This window comes from Zerene cesonia, chromosome 6 (genome assembly GCF_012273895.1).
Source record: "Zerene cesonia ecotype Mississippi chromosome 6, Zerene_cesonia_1.1, whole genome shotgun sequence".
Lineage (NCBI taxonomy): Eukaryota > Metazoa > Arthropoda > Insecta > Lepidoptera > Pieridae > Zerene > Zerene cesonia.
The window spans coordinates 3,502,467-3,516,448 of NC_052107.1; the positions used below are offsets into that span (position 1 = coordinate 3,502,467).

Below are 13,982 nucleotides of genomic sequence, written 5' to 3' on the forward strand. Positions count from 1 at the left end.
CTATTTAAAATACTCAGTATCTTAATTGATAATAACTAGAATCCATTTTTAATTCCCTTTCACACGGCTTGTTACACGGCTGTGTTGAATCAAGTCATATTATATAATAAGTAAGTTTATTTCATTCATCATTAATACTGTAAACCCAGCCCAATTTCACTTTCAACTAACTACACAGCAACCTACAGCTGCCAGAATTTATCATTACTTTATAATATAAATCCTTAAGATAGTTTTATAATGGTTTGACAGCGGGGACATAACGCCTGTTTTAACACAGACCCTACCCGGTTGGTCATGCCATTAGCCTTTTCTCACCTGAGAGCTTCAAGTAAAATGAAAGCAGGGCGACGTAGTCCGAAGCGACTTCCATTCTCATACCTCGCTCGTCTCTCGGCTGGAGCGGTCGTGTGTGCATAAAAGAACTGTGAAATCGCGAGTGTGAACGTGTTGTTGTTAATTTCGTGATTTATGTACAGACTTTTGGAGAACATTGAAATTGGTGCACCGATGGAATACAAAGCGTGAGGACACCCTTTATGTTAATACTTTTTGTTTCGTTGTTTGACTTTGATTTGCGATTTTGAACTTGTTTTCTCTTACGGCTGTTTTATTTATTTCTTGGATGAGAAGTTTGAAATGTTCTCCATGAATGTTTTTAATTTATTGAAGCATCGGATCGGATGTAATGTGTTAATGCTTGTGCATAAAACTAATTAAAGAATGGAATTAACTCAATCTTCAAATAAAATGTTATTCAAAAAATCTGTAAATGAATAAGCAGTTTAATTAATTGAAGTTTAAATAAACACAAAACTTTAACAATGAAGATTTTTCGTAGAATACGTAAATATTAGTAAGAGGCGTAGCATTTGCTACAACATTCAACTACAACGTAGCAAGTGCTACGCTTAATGCCTATAGCATTTAAATTTACATAGCTATTCATTTTAACATTTCATAGATAGTATTTGTGAAGAAAACATCTAAAAAAAATGATATCATTGATTTCTCACATGTCACAACAGGGAAAATATTTAGAAATCGCTAATTTATTATCTAAGTTGAAATAAAAAAAAAAAAAATTATTGAATATTTGCTATTATTAATACAGAACAAAGATATGAATAGATATAATTAAAATTTAATTCTTCACCACCTAAATAGCGACTCTCATAATAATTGAATATAATAACAAATATTATATTACAATATGGACAAACGCGAGTTCGAAAATTCAATATTGAAGTTTGTTTTGAAGCAGAATTATGCCGACGAATGGTGAAAGTTTTGACACTAACTTTTATATTAGCCACTTGACAATAAGGTTAATCGGATTCAATAATTATTTTAGGCAAGGTCGTTGTAGACGCTCGTAACATAATAGTATAAGCGTTTTATGAAAAAATAAATAAATGTATATATACACTAATATTATAAAGCTGAAGAGTTTATTTGCTTGTTAGAACGCGCTAATCTCGGAAACTACTGGTCCGTTTTGAAAACTTCTTTCAGTTTTAGTCTGTCTATCTTTTCCTTCAAGTACGCGGGGGAAGTTGCAAGTCGAAACGTAGTTCATTATAAAGAAGACATACTTAGTGTTCTCGACTACCACATACTTTGGTATGTGGTAGTCGAGCACGCTTCGGCACGAATTGGGCCAGCTCGCACCGGGGAAGTACCACACCCCCACAGAAGACCGGCGTGAAATAGCATTCTGCTGTGTTTCGTTCGGTGAGTGGGGGAGCCGGAGGCCCATATCCTTTTCCTTCCCCTTTCCAGTCCTTTCCTTTATTCCTCTCGCCAATCCTTTCTTAATCCCTTCCCAATTTAAAGTCGGCAATCCATTTGTAGAGGCGTAAGGTCTGTAATCGACTTTACGCCTCTACAAATGTTCATGGGCGGTGGTAGCGCTTACCATCAGGTGTCCTACCAGCTCCATTGCCGACTGTGACATAAAAAAAAAAAAACACTACATACATAATAATATATGATTGAAATGTTAATTAAATGGGACATTAATAATGTATTCTACACACTTAAAACCATAAAAAAAAAACATTGTATTTTTAAAGATATGGCGATATGATATGATATATTATGCTGGGCTTTTATAATTATAAAAGAGAAAAAACAAAAGCTGTATCGTGACTAATCAAAATCGTACAAGTAATTCCCTATTTAACAAGTGAATTTGTGAGATTACACTCAAAGAATAGGGAAAACTTTATTATTGAAATTTTGTACGACCCCTAAAATAATTGCGGGCTGATACTAACTTTGTAAATATATACATCGAGACGAGTTTTACAGTATAATTTAGTGGTTTGATACATAGCCCTTAATCAAAATAATTCTACACGTGTGAACGTTCAAGGGTTTGGGAGTTTATTTAGATTTCTCGAGTCTTGGGAGTCGAGTACACTTCGGCACAAATTGGGCTAGCTAGCATCGGGGAATGTACCATACCCCCTCTTAAAGGATTGGCCTACATCAATAGTATGCAAATTCTGCTGTTTTTAGCTCGGTCAGTCTTAGTCCTTTGCTTTATTTCTACCATCAATCGTTTCCTTATCCTTTCCAATAAAGTTAGCAATCCATTTACAGAGGCATTATACCTCTGAAAATTCTCATGGGCAGCGCGGGTAGCTTACCACCAGGTGACTTACCAGTCCTTTGACATATTTTAAGTTAGTATAAATGGTCTACTAGCTTATAATTTTTTTTTGTTAGGCAAGAAACGCGGGTTCGAATCCCGCCCCGTGATCGAATTTTTTTCTATTCTTTCAAAAAATTTATCATGGGATAATGTATTTTTAAAATGAAATCAGATTAAAAAGATAAAAGATTATTTATATTTAGGTATATCAAGCGTTCAGTCCTATGAAATAAGAAGCAATGATGTTTTATACTACACTAGTTTTGCACCAGAACTAAGCCGGTTATATATTAAACGTGTTTAAATAAATTAAACATGTACAGATTACGAAAATTGATAGCACAAGTATTAAATTATCTCAATGATTTATCCTACTACTAACATTAAAAATGTGAAAGTTTGTAAGGATGTGTGTGTGTTTGTTGCTCTTTCACGCAAAAACTACTGAACCGATTGCAATGAAATTTGGTATGGAACAACTGGAATAACATATAAGCAACTTTTTATCCCGATATTCCTATGGGATACGAAATTACGCGGGCGAAACCGCGGGGCGCAGCTAGTCATTTATATTTTACAGTGTCTTATTAATAAGAAAATGTTGTTAATGCTTTTTTACGTTCTTTAAGTAGTAAGAGTACTTTATACGTTCTTCGCTTCTCTATCCGTTTGTCGGGCAATGTTTTTGCTTACAGTAGAAAATACATTGACGAATTTAAAGATAAATCGCTACTGAATGCATCCGTATTTTTATATTTATAACATAAAACATTCAGATTGTCTATTAGCAGACCGTTACCCTCGACCATTGAGAACTTGATGTATGTAAACAAGCAAAAGCTTTTTAAAGTGTATTTCCACACTTATACATATAGATACACATTGTCCCAGAAAAGAATACGTAAAAACGGAAATTTTTATCATTACTTTATAAATTTAGCTTGAAAAGATTCAACATCGATTAAAAAAAACCGATGGTATGATAAAACAAAAGTAGAGGTAATTCAAATAAATTGGCTTTCTTTATTCTAAATACGAAAATGCAAATAAGAATTTTCACATAAGAGTCCTAACAAACATGGTCGTTACAACAAAATTTATTGCGTCTTTTTAGATCAAAATCTAAAACACCAACGTGAAAGGCACATTATCGAAAATTGGGCTTAATTTATTTGCCTGATAAGTTGATATTTCTATGCGCGTTTTTGAGTGTGAAACACGCAATGTTGCATTTTGCAGTGAACACGTTATTGTGCATGTTGCTAGTAAGTACCCAATCCTGAAGAATTACATTATTTTTATTATTATTTCTTATTTAAACACGTACGGTTTTCTGAAAAAAATACAGGTATGGTAAATAGGTATGAATGAATTTTATTGCTTCGTTGATTTACTTAATCAGTTTTATTAAAACCAACCAATTTGCTCACGAGAGTACAATATTTACTGTTAAAAATTTGTTAATATTTACTTAATAAGTTTAATGGAAGTTTTGTAAAACAATTTCTTTTGTTTATGAATTAGGGTAGGTACTTTCACTTTTGTCGTAAATAATAAAAAGGGAATCAAGGGTACAAAAGAAAAGAAAACTTCCCGAATCGAACAACGAACCGAAGAATATCCCGAAAGTTAAGAATACAAGAAAAATCTCATGGGAAGGAAAATTATGTCGTTACAAAGATTCATAGAATGGAAGAAAAATGGGAATGTCACAACGATATCATTTATTATTATTTTGGAATAAATCCCCGTCATTCTACCGTTATTGTGATTTTTCATTGAACGTAGATTTGATTCGATCAAACTATTATAAACGTTAGTTGAAGCATTTTATGGGGGAAGACAGAATTGTACGGAAGGGGATGGAGTTAGGGATTTGTACAAGTATCTATCTATCCTACCACACAATGGCTGAAATCTGATCCGATGCATTCATTGTGTTTTCACAACACTATAAGGAAAAGTATTTTAATGTGTTGTATTCATTTATTTAATTTAATTTCACTGTCCACCAATGTGTTTTATTTTTGTAGTTAAAATATTTAACAATATTTATCACCATTTGTCATATTGCATGTGAATATATTTATATAATCATAAAAGCAAAAACTCTCTAATATCAGACTGTTTAAGTAGATATTGTTTTACTTTAACTTTTATTAAAGTAATATTAATAAAATTTGTATTTTGTTGTCATAATAAGTGAAGTGAAAGAGCTGAATGTCGTTATCCCGAATTTATTACACGGTAAATTCATGATCATAAATCGATTCCTTTTTTTTAAACATACGATTGATTGTTGAATATACGATACACCTATGAAAAAAATCCTGTAAATTCAATTTTAAAACATTTTACCGCCGCTACTCAAAACGCGGGCACAAAGCTTCTCTATTCTGATCCCCGATACTATTACTGAATATTTTGTATATCAAACATATATTCGATCACTATTTACAGCTCGAGTATCAATGGTAAAATACATTTATTTAACACCTTTCTCTCGGCAAAATCGATCCACAAATCCCTCCGTGATCCGTACTGGCTAGAAAAACCGTTAGCTCAATCAAATTGTACCTACTCTCAGTTTGTTACTAGATACGCGCTCTGGCGGTTAAGCGGATTTCGCTGCAATTTTACATGCATATAGCGAACTCGATCTAACAAATGCGAAACTTTTTCTCCCCGAGAGCTTGTGACACCCGTACAAGTTTGTTCTTTGACGCATTGTTGTTTGCTATTCGGAAAAACATTTGTCAGATGTCGTTTTGTTTAGAATCTACGTCTGCACAATACGTCTGATATTTTAAAATTAAATTTAAACAGTTGCTGTAAGAGAATTCACACTTCATTCATTCACATGCATAATATTAATTTAAGTTTATAATGGTGAGTACAGATTTAAATTCATGTTAAAATGTTGTTAGCAAAATAAAATTAATCGGGCTATCGCTTAAGGTACTGAAATATTTATGAAAATATAATTTTGTTTTACCGAGAGAGGATGAGTTTAATTTGATTTATTTAATTATCATTAAATATTGCGTTTTATATATCTTCCCTTAAATATTTTAATACCCGTTTCATCTGCCGTTCTTTTATCTCTGACATATACAGCAATCAACGTTCTCAAAATTTGTACAAACAGAAATCAGAGCTGCGTCATTCACAACGTGCTGGTGGGTATTTTCTGTTTTGTTAGCGACTTTCAAATTGCCTGCACTCGAAGGATATTACCGTGGAAACAATTTCGTGTCGCTTGCTCATTCACACGGCTTTTTATTACAAAGAGTTCTTTGGTTCTCAATCGAGAAAATGAAATGCCATTTGGGAGTTTGGTGCAGATAACAAGCGTCGGCTTCGAAGCGCCTCGCATCTCACTCACTAAACTAGACCACAATTCGTCTTATACTTGATTTCTAAATATGTAAATAAGAAAGAGCTTCTTGTACGGAAACAAATAAGCGATTTAACATTGCTGTTGTTTAATATTCTTATTTCAAAACTATTCCGAATGTTTCTTTAATACATTCCTTAATGTTGAATGCAATGACATAAATTGGATCAATGTACCTTATTTGATCTATTTTGTTAACATGCGATACAAATTATAAAACAGTTATTTAAAAACGAAGTCCATTTACAGCTTGTAAAGACATTACAATTTTATCGCATGTGATTTTGTACTCGCATGCAAAGCTTATAACTTAAGAGCTATCGTTAAGTCAACATTCCATCTGCATCGATCTCCCTGTTCCACTTTTATGCCGCTATTACATTAGATCAAACGGAAATTTTTATAGACATTATATGAAATACATTCTTATAATACGGCAACCCGTGTGTATATAATGTTATTATGAACTCATTATTCAAATGGGTTCCGTATTCTTTCGTATATTATAATATGGTTTGAGCTTTCATAATTTACGGTCGTTAGTTTAATATAATTGACTTTCTGTTTGTGCCGTTTTTCTAATAATAGTTTTTACCCTCTTTTCTTTTTCCGTACAAATAAACAATTTAACAAATATTATATTAAAATTACGTATAAATTGAAATGAAAGTTTACAACGTTACTTGGAACATTTTCTTTTTTCTCCATAAGACCCTTTCCTGTGTCTTAAAAAAAAGCTAAAAACATTAATGGGTGATTCATTTTTATTCTTGTATATGTATTTTTAATAGAATGAAACACCAACATTGATACGGTAAACATAACTCAGATAGAACATTGCTGACAAATTCATATAGATGGATTGTTCAGTCTAGATCTGTTGCAACTTTATACAGTTCATCTAACTTGGTACTTGAACAAATAATAAGAGACTAACTTGTACCCAGAGAAAACTTATCCATGCTGGAAATGATATCGACCACATTATTATATTTAACGTTAGCTTTATCGAAAGTTATCGCTTTAGATATTTATTGTTTAATGATCGTTATTTAAAAAATGCTGTTGTTCATTTTATGGGTAAAATGTGCTTTTGTAACGCTTCAATGAAAAACTTATGAATAAAATCTTCGAGTCTCTTATTCACGTTTAAAACTTTCTACACGCAATTGCTTCATCATCATCATCAGCCCATATATGTTCCCACTGCTGGGACACAGGCCTCCTATGAGGGTTCAGGCCATAATCCACCACGCTGGCCAAGTGCGGGTTGGCAGATGTCACATGCCGTCGAACTTTTGATTCTTGGACATGCCGGTTTCCTCACGATGTTTTCCTTCACCGTTTTAAGCAGTGGTGATGTTATTCACATGTGCAGATATATTGAAAAATCAATTTATTTCCTGCACGCTCCGCCCGGTCTCGAACCCCGACTTATCGATTTTGAAGTCCGAGGTTCTCACCACTGAGCCACCACTGCTTTTCGCAATTGCTTAGACATACTGTAATTTCTTTAGTTAGGTGTTACCCAAAATGACTGTATTTGACTTTTCTGTTACCTTTTGCCTTTTCAAGTATGATAATGTGAGCCTGAAACAATGTTTTATTGTTTATGCATTTAATAATATTTATTTTATAGACCAACCATAAACAATCATAAAACGTTTTCTGCATTTCACGATTAATGTTGTTGCCCAAATGAGGGTTAACAGCCCAGTTACCTATTACATATATGTAAATGTATAAAGACATTGAAATTGAAGCTACATTATATAATAATACATATTGAGTAATTTAACCAGCGCAGTGTAACATTATGTCATAGCGATATGGGTTATAGTATGTATAGCGACGTAATTGGTTATGATTTAGTGGGTCATGTATGAAACATAGCACGTTATCATATAATATTATTACAATGTGGAGTTATAATGTGTAAGACGTTGATACATAACTACTATTATAAAGTATTTGCTTGAATGTGTTATTATAATTCAATAATATATTATTTTATTAACTAAAAGTTCGGGTTCACCCTGTATTTTATTAGCATCAGATTATTCACTTGAAATTTCTGTAAATTTGTATAATGGATGTATATAAAAGAAATTTGTTTGTCGTTATTCAATAAAATAGAAACATCGTACAAAAGGCGATATTAAATGTTTACTACTACATTGGGATGATGGAACTATTCATATTTTATCATTTCTTTAGTAAAATTCCTTTACTTAACTTTTAAATGATAAGAAAAGTGGAATTTCTCGAACTATTCAAATGCGCAATTTTATCGACATTTCAGTATTAAAATTCCTGCCCGTTCATTGAGCAAAGTGAAAATATTCAACTCAATTCCTTTTACATTTACATGATGAAATTTAAAAAGAGGTGGGTAAAGGCTTTCATTATTTAAATGTATATAATTTGGTTAATTTTTAAACGACCTTAATTTATTAATATAGGACAAGGGTTTTAAATGAAATAGAAGTCCCTCAATGAAAATAAGCGAAATCCTTAAAGGTAAAAATTGCTTTTATTTGCTATTGAGATCTGTATGCTTTATTCATATATATTCAAAATTTTGTTTTGTTTGCATTATGTGAAGACTGTCTGTATTTGTTTTTTTTTATTGCTTGAATAAAGAATTGGTAGCAATAAAAGACTACTGCTTCACGCGAATTGGCATGTCCCCGTAGTGCAATCTTGGTGGTATGCCTGGACTCAGTACTGAGTAGCTACAGCTGAAAATCTAAATGACTCACATTATACAACATTTTTATGCTGACTGTACCGTGTACATGCACAAAATATACACTACAACAATCGCATAAAATTTTATGGCTTTATTATCCTTTATGCGACTAGAATACAAAATGCCAAGCCGGAAACGAATATGTCGGATTGCTCCTATTTCATATTTACTTATATTGGAGATTTATCTTTTTCTGTTGACGGTACAATATCGCTGCTATTTACTTTAATTCGTTTACGTGATATGATTATCTTTTTAGTAATATTTTGTTGCGTATGCCCTTGGGATATTGTGTTACATTTATGTTAGGCATATTATGAATATGAATTATGAATTTTGGGGTTTACTCTGAGGAATTGTTCGATTTACTATCAGCCGTGTAGTTGCAACATGGGTGGTCCCACAGTAAAAATGACTAACATTCACAACCTATGTAGGGTTGGTCCTCGACTCGCAAGTACGCCACGATATGAACAATTTACCACCTGCAGTGTTCTTGTACAATTACGACATTGACCCCATTAAGAAAAGAGAACATTATGTCATTAAAAGGCCACAAAGCCCCCGTAACATATCCAGGGTTACAAGTATTGTATATTATTTATGGGCGCTGGTCACGTGGTCCTTAGTTTTAATTTTTTAAGTTAGTTTTAATTTGCAATATGTATGTATTTAACATCAAGGGTTTCACTGAAAAGTTTCTCTTGTTTTTCTGTTATACATTTAAGAATTTCCGACGCATTTATTATACTGGCTCTTTCCCGCGGTTTCGCACGCGTTAAATTTCGAGAAGTTTAATAAATGTTATAATACATACAAACCCTCTTCTTGAATCACTCTATATATTAATTCGTTGCGTAGTTTCAAAGATCTAAGCATACATACAGAGGAACAAACGCGGGAAGCGACTTGCTTTATAATGATGCTTTATATTATGTAGTGATAATTTTATAAAGACTTATAAAAAGCTATTTTAAACTTTGCGCGTAATTATGTACGATTGGATTATATTTCCACGGTCCATTTTAATAGGCGCACTCGGCAACAAACAACAAAATTCATTAAAAATTTACTGATAGCAACAGTTTTTAACCGTCTTGTGTATTTGCATACCAAGGGTATTACAGAGTTGCCAAGTACACACAAACAGTGCGGACTCGAGAACTATTTTCGTTTTAATCTCAATTCCAAAGTTTATACAAACTAATTAACTATTTTCTCGTATTTTCTAATTAATACGTAAATACGCTGTTGGTCTCTCCTTATACAAATTGCGAACAAACGGTACCGTCTACTAACTTTGGGATTGAAATGACATTACGATATAAAAAAGTCGTTTCCGCGTTTCCACAAGCTTTTTCACCCACAACGTATTATGTGGCCTAAAGTGGAAAATAATCGATAAAGCGTTTAACTAACCGACGTAAAATAATTATAATCGTTGAGAAACGTATGGATAATGGGACCGCCTCCAAACTATACGGTTTCGAAATAAATTAAATTTTCTTAAGTCGGTTCCCAATTGCCGAAAATATCGTAGAATTGATCAAAAATTACGGATGAAACCGGGATGCTAGAAATATAATAAAACTGTGAATTTTTAAATTGGTTTATTTTATTGATTTTGTTTTGCTATTTTCGAATTACTACTCTGCTCGGAAATTCGAAACACATCAAAACAATATTCAAAATTTCCAGAAAACATTAAAGTTGTGACTACCAGATGCCTGACTCGATATTGAAGTTAATATTTTATAAGAGAATTGTAGTATACATTTATAAACGCTTGGTTAACTTTAGCTTCTTGTAACTGTTTCATACGACAGCCATTAGGAAATAACAACACGCCGATAATACTATGAAATGTAGTGAAAACTCCCTCATCTTTTTACCTTGTATAATATTCGAAACAAAAAGTCCACTTTTCTTGCCCAAAAGATGCCGGGAAGGGTTAAAATGCTCAATGACTATCATAAACATCAGTCTGGGCTGTTCCCCCGAGAGAGCGCAAAACAGCCTCTCGTTAGAGAGGTAACTTTGAAGGATAACATTAATTCTTGTCCCTTATCACGATTCCATGTTGTGAATTTTGACAGTATGAATATTTTAATAAGGGTTAACGAAACTTAATAATCGCGTTGCCAACTATGCTTAGTCGTCAATTACCAGCGCTAATTATTCCTATGGGATACAGTCAGGTTGGTTTTGTAAGTACGCGTATATCCCATTAAAGTTGTATTGTAAAGTTTCGCGCATTCCAGCGAGCAGACGTTATTTTTAATGATGGCTAAATTTATCTTCATAACGTGAAACATATTTCTCGATGCTGAATATTCTGTGCCATATATGGGTCAACTGTTTTAAGCTTCAAATATGTATTTTGATTATAATTACTTACGAAAATCATTTTTTATAAGATTTCTTTTAACAGCACAATGGAGTTTTTAGATAATTTAAATGTACGTGATTCAACGATGGAAGCAGTTTTGGATACGTAATATTTTAAAACAATAATTATAATGTGAAGTTAGTAAATTTAAAGCACGAAATACTGTTTTAATTAAGCGATATATTATGATATCAGCCAGAAGAATGCAACCAGACCATAAGAACCATTAACCCTCAAAGGATCGGTTGTTCAGTTTAATTAAGTAACTGTGAAAGCCATAATAACATTATGCTGATTAAGGTGCGTAATATTAATGTAGAAGGCACTAACATTTTATAATACTATGAAATTATTATTGAGTACACATGTGCATAGATTAGAGTTGGCTTAGTGGTTAAAGCCAATGTCAATTAAAAAGTCGTCAGTTCAAGAGTAAAAGAATGTTATAAAAAATACGTGCATATATTTAAATCGATTGAAATAACGTGTAAAGTTGAGTTGTTACTTAATTAGTACGGAACTCTAGATAATATTGATGAATTTTACGTAACGAGTTTTTTATATAGGTTAAAGGAAATTAAAAAGTATAGACCCCGTCTAGCGTTCTATCTATCTCTAGATACAAAAATGATATCATTAAACTAATGCGACGTTAATGAAGGACAAACAAACTAACAAAACCACTTTCGCATTTATAATATTGGTAAGGATAGTGATATAGCGAGGGTATTTATCAAGAGGTAGAATAAAATAGCCACTATCGATGTGTGTTTTGGAAAAATTACTAATTATTAGTATTTCATTATTTGTTGTTAATAGTTACTAGGTTATATCTATACTTTCCTTAGATAGTGAAATGTTAACCGTTTATTCATTTTACTCAAGAAATATTCTTGTATTCCTTTAAGTATATTGAAATATTTTCGTTAATAAGAATCACGTTTCTTTTTATCAACAGTATTGGGTTTTCGTAAGTGCTTAATTATGATTCTGTTGCGAATCCAATTAAATGGACGAATTTACCCACATTATCTCACGGGTCTTATTAAATTACATTAGTTACCCACGGAATTCTACCTTTCCATTTAGACATACTCGTTCATAGAGTACTTCATATAATTGTTTCATCGCGTAGCCTTCCTTTATTGATTTTACAAGTTAAATAGGAACTCGGCTATCAAAACCTCAGATATTTAAAACCCCGAGCTGCAATACTGAATAGTTTGTACATAATATTCGTCCACAGCTACTAAAATTTGTGAAACAAGAGGCGTCAAAGCATAATGACAAAGTTTTCCGGCGAACACCAAAGATTCTTTATTTTTCACAGTGAAAAAGGTTTATTGTCCTAGTTTTTATATAGGGAAATAATGTTGAGGTACTCCGTTTTGTTCGAGGACAAAGGGGATGTAAATTTTGATGTCTGTAAGAACATTGTAGAACTAAAAACTGTTTTCAGCATCGACTTATATTTATTATATTGATCGAAGGTTTTGAAAATTTCTCTAGACTTCATGCTATGGACATAATAATTAATTTGAAATAAGTTGTTTAAGTTTATAAAAATTGTAATGGATGTATATTATATAATATAGGTTATTCTCTGTAGAAACTTTTCCAACCGGTGGTAAATATTTAGACAAAAGAGTACTCCGAAAAAGCACTGCCAGTTAAACAGATATGAGCCACTATAGTTACATATCACACTCAGGAAACCTCACTTTTGTATCAACGCTTTTCCATTGTTTGTATTTGTTTATATAAAATGTATGAAATAATTAATTAATATAAAGAAAATAAACCACGTATTGGTAGTGAGCACTTAAAAGAAGATATGAAGAAGGGTGTAGTGTCTGGTCATTATAAGCTGTAGCGAAATGTCTGCATAATTTATTGGATACGGTATTGTGCTTTGCGGAACTTCAGTGTTGCATGAAAATAAAAAAAAACAATGGTGTTTTTTAATTCAGAATTTTAAGACGTGTATAATTTTTTTTGAGAAAATATAAATATGTTATTATCGTTTAATTTAAAAAGATGAACATCCTATTACCGTTTTGAAGCACAAAATATTAATTTAAACTTTACACCATGGACTTCACTTGGTACGTAGTTTGTCACGCCTAAGCACAAATAAGCTACCAAAACGCTAAAATTTTATGTACATGTTTTGCTCGGGTCGGATTAAGTAGATGATGTAAACGAGCATTATGTTATAGCACCGGTATGGTAGATTATAAGGCCAGTTTTCAATAACGACGTAATTTAAGAAAATTATATTGATAAACTATCAGTTTTAATAAAAATTAACGCTGTTTTCCTTTAAAACGGCTGTAGTAATTAATTGTCATTTTTTAAACAACGAAACAACAACAAAATTATAATGATTCCAGTTCAAAGATTTAGACTTTGATATTTGAAAGGCATTGTTAACAGCATATTAAAGATTGTATAATATTATGTTAAGTCGATGTCACTTTGAAAAGGAACAAAATTTTTGACGTTTTTATTAACACTTCTCAATAAAACTGCTTATTTGATGTTGGTACTTATTGTTAAAATTACATTTTATACCTTCAATTAACTCTTAATAATTAATGACCCATTTAACATGATGCATTTGTTTAAAGTTTATGATTGAAATCGATATCTTTAGTATATAACAATATAACACCTGATAAAATTACAGAGACATTTGTGAATTGTGACTATTACTTAGTCTGGCCATAAATACTGTTACACTTAATTATAAAAAAATATTACATTTGAATTTCGAATCTGTCAT

The 13,982-nt window shown here is 32.0% G+C and overlaps 1 protein-coding gene across 1 annotated transcript in view; it reads left to right on the forward strand.

Annotated features, from left to right (window-relative positions):
- Positions 1 to 391: 391 nt before the first annotated feature.
- Positions 392 to 13,982, forward strand: part of LOC119840441 (acid sphingomyelinase-like phosphodiesterase 3a) — a 39,876-nt gene continuing 26,285 nt past the window's right edge. The window contains exon 1 of the mRNA XM_038367062.1: positions 392 to 524. The gene's annotated coding sequence lies outside the window, so the exon portion shown is untranslated. The remainder of the gene's footprint in view (positions 525 to 13,982) is intronic.